The sequence below is a fragment of the Lipophrys pholis genome, assembly GCF_963383615.2.
Source record: "Lipophrys pholis genome assembly, chromosome: 12".
NCBI classification, from domain to species: Eukaryota; Metazoa; Chordata; class Actinopteri; order Blenniiformes; family Blenniidae; genus Lipophrys; species Lipophrys pholis.
This window is the reverse complement of record NC_137641.1, coordinates 22,380,831-22,388,906: the sequence shown is the minus strand read 5'-3', so window position 1 is coordinate 22,388,906 and position 8,076 is coordinate 22,380,831.

Here is an 8,076-nt window from a genome sequence, read left to right as displayed (position 1 = left end):
TTTATAGTTTATTTATAGCCTATATGAGAAGGGCTATGGTTACCGAGTTAACTCTCACGATTGCTTTCATATTAAACATTATAATGCGAAGTTAATTGTGGAAAAGGAAAAAAGAGAATCTCATAAAACTTTCACATTTTAAACAAGAGGACCTCTGTTGGAGGGAGTCTCCTCGGTGTCTCCCAGTCACATTGAAATGTATGAGCTCGGATGCGGGATGAATAAACTCTCTTTATTCCTAATATACGTGAGCGTCTCCTCCCTCCACAGACTGGAGGTCCAGAAGAGGCGCAGCGGCAGTATGTTAATGTGACAGTGTCGCTGCAGGGCAGATGGGGGGTGGGAGGGCTGATAATGATAGTGGCAGAGAGATGCACAGGGGTCGAAGGTGTGTGTGTGTGTGTGTGTGTGTGTGTGTGTGTGTGTGTGTGTGTGTGTGTGTGTGTGTGTGTGTGTGTGTGTGTGTGTGCGCGCGCGCGTGCTCGGATGGGGGGTAGTCAATAGTTCATCCCCGCTTTGTCCCAGGATCCCCCACTGGCGCCGAGCAGGAGCGACGACGCAGCAGCAGCCCGACCGGTGCGCCGCTTTTACAGGGAGTCTGGAAGCAATCAGTCAGGGGAAAAGGTTCGTCAGAGGGTTTGTGGAAGTGACTGCAAAGAGTGCAGACTCAAACTGTCCCCGCCTCTCTCTCTCTCTCTCTCTCTCTCTCTCTCTCTCTCTCTCTCTCTCTCTCTCTCTCTCTCTCTCTCTCTCTCCATTTCCCTTTGAGTATGTGACTGTTCTCCAGACTCCAGGAAGTAGCCAGTTTTTATCTCACCGTTTTCCATTTCAGTCTGGCCCAAGGAGTCTGCACTGTAACCCGCATAAAGGTGCAGGCCAGGACTTCTGCTTGAACCAGGAAACATGATTTATTTATGTCAGGCCACTAATGCAAATTAATAATGGCAAATGCGCTTATCATCCCAAGTAACTCAAAATCCTGTAAAACACAACAAATTCACCTGAAAATTTCCAAGGACAAACATTTAAATGGAATTCTAGAGCTTGATCGGTAGACTTTCGGATTATTTCTTCCCATTTCCAACCCATACCTTCCCAAATTCCACAAGGAAAGCCCCGTCTGCCTCATAAACATCAGCAAGGTCTCTTGAAATATCTTTATCCAGTTTTCAAAGAGCTAATCCACAAGGTGCAGGCTTCCTTTCAAATTGACTGTGATATGTTCTAAAGGCATGGGTGGACTAAACACCTCTTTACATCTGAAACCATTAATGTATTATTTAGGACTGCATAAAATGGCAAATGGATTTCACATATATGGCACTTTTCCACTGCCTGGGCACCCGTCCAAAAAGTGCTTTATACTGTTAATCACATTCACCCATTCACACATGCATTCACACACCAATGGAGGCTGCCATGCAAGGTGCTCAGTTCATGCACTCGAAGCAGTTTTGGGGGATTCAGTGTCTTGCTTGAGAACACTTTGACGAGTGGACAAAATCTGACAAAGGACAAAAAAAAAAAGAAAGAGTATATACACCAATGTCAGTGCCCAAATGTTTAAACGAGAAACTACCTCAGCAAATGTGTATTCCAAAGACTGCCGATCCGATGGTTACAACCTTCACAATCAACTTGTAGCTCCTGAAACTGCTGGATTTGGAAGATGTGTCAAGATGGCAAACGTCCGGCCTGCAGGGATGTTTCCTCCACATTGCCCTCTCACTGACACCATGTGTGCTTAATGTTTTGGCTCACGGCAGTGTTTAATTCAAGACTTCATTCGTTGAGTCAACATCCTTTAGCTTTAGTACCCTCATTACCAAACAGGAAACATTTGAGGACATTTCTTTAATTGTGGACTGGTAAAATTTGAGATGATTTCGTGACTTCATCCGGTCTTTATTGAAATCATCTATTCCTCTACTTTCACGCTCTCCTGTTCAGGGTTCATATCAATGAATGCTTCATGTGAAGAGTACACTCATAAAGTCTGAGTCAATGTCAATTCCACTCTGATCAGACAAGGTGAATTTAATTAAATTTTTAATTCATGAGCCCCACACATCTGTTTTTAACAGTTTATTGAACTTGTTCAATTCACATGCAGTATAACTGTTTTTGTGGTTTTAGTTAAGGTGCGTTTAGTATTTGTCTTCACTTGGACTTAAATGCAAATCTGTTGTCATTTTATGACCAATTATTGCAAGAAAAGTCAGAAGTTTTACAGGGTTCATGCACTTTTCTTTTTTGCCATTGTAATGGCCTTGATGCTCATTTAACTCCTAACCAGAAAGTAAACGAGTGCACTTCCAAAAATGCTGAACTATTGCTTTAACAGCCTCCTTAAGGTCTATCAAGTGGCCCACGGAGCTAATTGAAGAGAGGGCATGCAGAGGGGTAAAACAGCATTACGGAGAAGGAGGATGATTAATATTCCTGATAGCAATCCTGGCCTTTACTATAATTTATTGACACTGTGACTGCTTCCAGACAAGGGGTCACTCATATGCAATTAAAGAGACTCATTCTGTGTGAATCACAACACTCAGAATAGGGTGAAGACGGCACCGGGAGCTGGTCAATGCAAGATAAGGCTGATAAAAAAAAAAAAATAAGACAACTTTAATTAAAAAGATAGAGGAGCTGTTTTTTTTTTTTTTCCCTCTCCACCCCTCACACATCTGATATCTCGTCAGGAGAGAGCAAAACTGCTCACATTGGTAAATGTCACTGCATAATTACAAAAATGAGGATCCAGAGGACAGAAGTGAATAGCTCGATGGCTCTACGTCTGCTTCTGGAAGGAATTAAGTGTTTGTCAGAATCTCCAGTGATGAATAAGAAAGAGGGTCAAAGCTCCGGTGTGATGTCCTACAACACGCTGCTATGCGACCCATATTTCATCCCAGAATAGCTGTACGTAGCTCTACCTGTCCCATACCGAGTTGATCTGTTCCCTGCTATATTTTCTCCAAACGGATGTTCATGAATATGGGGTGGGGATTTATCTTGTTGAATACTTTCCCTGGAACGTGAAATTGAGTAAAATGTAATCTGACATGCCAATAATGAGCTGCCAGTGACAGCTGAATATGAGCCCCACGGAGGTCTAAGAGCTCATCTCATGTGTTCACAGAGTGAAATATTACCGTGTCGAGTCACCAGAGCAGCTCAAGAAAATATTGGTCAATGATATTACATCTCAGAGTGCAGGAGGCGACAGATATTATAGATACAGATCACAGAAATCATCTCAGCAGCACGGATACTGCTGCAGCCAACCATTATCTTCATTATAGATTCCTCTGCAGATTATTTTCTTATTCCATTAAACCGTTCACACGTTCGGTAACATTTCAGGGGAGGATTTGAAAATCCCCACCGCTGTTTTCTAAAATCCACCGAGATATCACCGTAACAAAAAACACACCTAAACTTTAACATATTCACTTGATCGACACAGAGGAAATTAAGAAGTGAAACTCGTCAGTGTTGATAGTAAAATTCACCTGAACGAGGACATTAATCCCCAGAGATAATTTAGATTTTTGCTTGAATCGTTAAAAGTAACTCATGACTAAAAACAGATGCAACAGAAAAAAATGAATATTGGTGTTGCACATTACAAGAAATGTGCAATACGTTATGAAATGAAACACTATTCTATCCTCTCAGACATCAAAATATGGAGGATGATTCTGAGGCTTACGCGTAAAAGTGTTCACTGTCAGCTGAAGTTGCTCTTGGAGGGGAAATAATCTCGAACACCGGTGCAGGTACATTGTGCAAAACAATGAGCCTGGTGTCAAATCACCATCAGGAGGATGTTATAGGGTACTGAATATGAAAACAGCTTATAATGAGCAACATTCAACCCTCAAATTACCCATCTAAGGGTTAACTTTTAGAAAAAGCTCAATAGAATCAAAACGTTAATAGAAGGTCAATGAGTACTATCTACATTGTCAGCTTCTATTGGAAACGTTGACAGCCGAGCTCTTCATTGTGGGGTTAAAGTGTACACCAAATCACGATCTTTCACTGTGAGCTACACGATACAGACAACGCCAGTGATTAAAAACATGCTCGGGTTCTCCTGGTGTTAACTCTAATACAGTATACACATAACTCAAGTCTTCCAAATGACTGCCAATATTAGGCAAATGAGTGTCATCCCGTCAAAGGAAAGTAAAACAAAGACATGCAAATGTTTGTGTCCTCAGGCAGCGGAATCCAACCTGAGGGTTGAGGCCCCTCCAGGGATCACGTGATAAATCTGAAGGGGCGTGAGATTAATAATAATAATATTGAGAACAGGTTCTGCAGCTGAAATCATGCACTGTCTGTCCCGACTCAGCTGATTTTCATTTTCATAGATAGATAGATAGATAGATAGATAGATAGATAGATAGATAGATAGATAAAATCATTGATTTAAGATTTATTCTATATAGGCTCAACAGTGCCTTGCAAAACAATGAAAAAAGTACATTCTTATGAATCTATATATATCTTAGCAGTTTCAATTCTCTCCTTCTTTCCGTCTTTCTTTCAGAGAAATGGACGACAGTGTTTCTCACAGAGCAAACAAAAAGAAAACAGTGAGCCGCAGTACGTATTGAATTCTTCAGAAAGGTTTCTGCAGCTTTATAGGCCGGAGCTGAGACATTTTACCTCCAACAGAAGTCTGTTTTTGAATTGTGACACTTCCTATATCTACTACCGCTCCACAGATGTGAACTTTAGGATTTAACTGCACTGGAAAGGTCACCAGAATTAAACCCGCACAGTTTACGAGGTAAAGAGGAAGCTAAAACTGAAGCAGGCCTGCAATAAAACCAACGTCGTCAAGGTTTTAATGTTCGGTTTTCGGTAAAACCTGTCTGAGAGGTTTTTCTCCGATCCCTCATTATCACTTTGGAGGGCGTCTACTGTTGTATCGCTTCAGATTCTTCTGCTTGCTTAATAAACTGCAGCTCAGTATGTAGCTCACTGCCGCAGACGGCCGTCAATAAAAAAGAAACGCCTCAATACAATATTAATTACTTTTAATCGATCCAGACTTTTCTGATGAATCAAGGTCAGACTGAAGCACTGTGATGCGTCGATGCATTTCTTTCTATCATATCGCCAATCATACATGTGTGCACTTGTTAAAAATTGATATGTAGCCAGCCATCACAAGCAATTATAAGGAGCAGCGAAGCAGAAGAAGATATTCAACCTTACATAAGAATCCTCCTGCTATCACAACCATATATGATTTACTCTGGCCATCATTTTTGTGTGTGAGAGTTTCTCCTATTCTTTTTATGATTATTTTTATTGAAACATATATTTCACGTGTAATTCATGTTATAAAGCTTCGCTATAGGGAACTTAAGCAAAGTAATTTGTAGCTCAGAGTCGACTTAGCAGGAGGCCCCAGTGAGCCTTTCCACTGTGGTGAAACCAGATTAAACATCTGCATCAGTCTGATAGTTTTACACGCTGAGGCCAAACGGTGATACGAGCGGAAGTGCTCCAGGTGTAAAAAATGAAGACTGCTCTGAAATCTGGTTGGGACACGCAAGGATGTCCAAAGGATGGATGTAGAATATTTAACATCTTTACCAACAACCCCCCCCCCCCCCCCCAAATATATAATAAAACTAGTAGCTAAATCCAAATTTTTATTTTGTGCTTGTGTTCAAAATTGTGTGTTGTTATAATGCAACACTAGGATTAAACCCTAATCTGTGCTCGTGGCTACAGTTTTAACATTGAGGAGACGTGAAAGGCTCGAATTGCTTCGATGAAATATAAATACTTTGTTGCATATATTGCTCTTATGTACATCCAACTTTATCAGGTGCACTAAGATATCTTTAGTGTCCATCCATCCATCCATCCATCCATCCATCCATACATCCATACATCCATTCATTCATTCATTCATTCATCCATCCATCCATCCATCCATCCATCCATCCATCCATACATCCATACATCCATTCATCCATCCATCCATCCATCCATCCATCCATCCATCCATCCATCCATCCATCCATCCATCCATCCATCCATCCATCCATCCATACATCCATACATCCATACATCCATTCATTCATCCATCCATACATCCATACATCCATACATCCATCCAATACAGAGAGCAAAGAATTCCAGCTGTTATGGACAACTTGCTCCCGGATAAGATTTCATAATTTCTTTTTGAGAAAACAAATCCTGTACAATGTACTTTTACACATTTTTATTTCTAAAATCTATTTGATATATTTGTCATATATCTAGTAGATGTGTCATATGGCTTTGTTTCTCTCTCAAATTTAGCTTAGCAAACCTCCTACACTGGCCTGGTCACACCTCAGATCTTACCCTAACCCTAACTCTAAAGGCTGCTTCAGAATAAAATATATATCTTATGTTTTTTTGTGTCAAATATACTTTGAAATCCTGCAAATCAACAATGCTGACAAAATTAGCCGTGGACGAAATGTCCGGAATCACATGGATGCGTTGTCCAGGGTTGTCCCTGGCTTGAGACTTGGAATCTTAATTATTGAAGTGTTGATAATTTTAGTGTGAAATTAAAAAAAAAATCAATCACTACATGGTTTTTCCTCTGTGGATAACCAAACAAAATGAATGTGTTAAAGTCCCAACCCGAATTGAAATGTATCAAGCGGATTCATGCATCACGTAAGTGAGAAGTTGGTTCAGTACAAGACTGAGCAAACAGTTTGTTGGAATTCTTATTATCGTTCTAATGAAGCACAGGTATCACTTGATGTCATCGTGAGCATTCACAGCCGACATAAAGCACAGCTTCATCCGGTTAACCCCCAATGATTTCAAGAAGAGAAACACAAATGTGTTTTGTTCACCCCTCACATTACAGGATCCTATCACCACACCCACGTCTTTCTTTATCCTGTAAAATGGCTTCATTACAAGCTGTTGTTGGTTTCTCACCTTCTCTATTAGTCATATCGTAAAGACTATGAGGGATTTCTACTATTTGATGGACACCAATCGTGTGAAAAACTACATTGACCTTTAAGCTTAACTATTACAGCGTTGATAATCCCCTTATGTTTCCTCTGACGTTCTCATCAGATCAAGATTTCGATTGGGCAGATTTATGCTTTTGTTTTTTTGTTTTTTGTTCATTGTGATTTGAAGATGAGCTCAACAACAGAGATGTTCACATACTAATATTGTGAGCTTAAACATGATGCCGTAAATATTGTTTTACCTGTTGTCTTTGTTTTAGATTCCAGTAGCTTCCGTTTTGAGATATAGTACAAATGTGATACTCTATTGGTCTGAATATAGCACAGGCTTATTTTCTAGGTAATAAATGGGGTTGTCTTATATTTGAAGTATAATATTCAGCTGTAATTTCAGGTGTATTGATTTCTTCATTGCAGCACAAGGGCCTCAGGCTCTGTTCACACAGCAGTGCTTTCAAGTGAAATTTGCTTGGGTTTTGGCTGTTTCATTGTTCGACAACGGCTTTGGAAGTCAGAAAACATTGCTTAAAAAAAAAGGAGCAGATTGACAACAATTAAAACACCCCGGAGTGCTGGTGCTGTTCACTCTTTTGTATTTAACAGCGCTTAGATAATAATAATAATCCATTTTATTTTCAGTGCCTTTCAAAGCACCCAAGGTTGAAGCAATTAAAAACAAATAAAAAAAACCCAACATATCAGTAGCACTAAAAACAAACACTAAAAACCAACATTCTGACATTTGTAGCAGACCGACAAAGATTAAGTGTCCAAGCATTGGATGCTTCTGATATTTGGTGGAAGTGAGTTCCAGAGCTGGGCCGAAATGTGTGTGCCTTTACATAATGTGTACATTTACTAAATCGTCATCTGGATCACATGCTGAGACTCTCTTGTGACATAAGCCAGCTACATGGTGGATCTATGCAATGAAGACAGATGGCTAGTAGGACCTTTGAATGATATCATACTGTTCTCTGCGTGCATGGTCGTACTAGAAACACACACCCACTATTGCCGCATTTGCTGCAGACGATAGCATTTCCAGCATTTC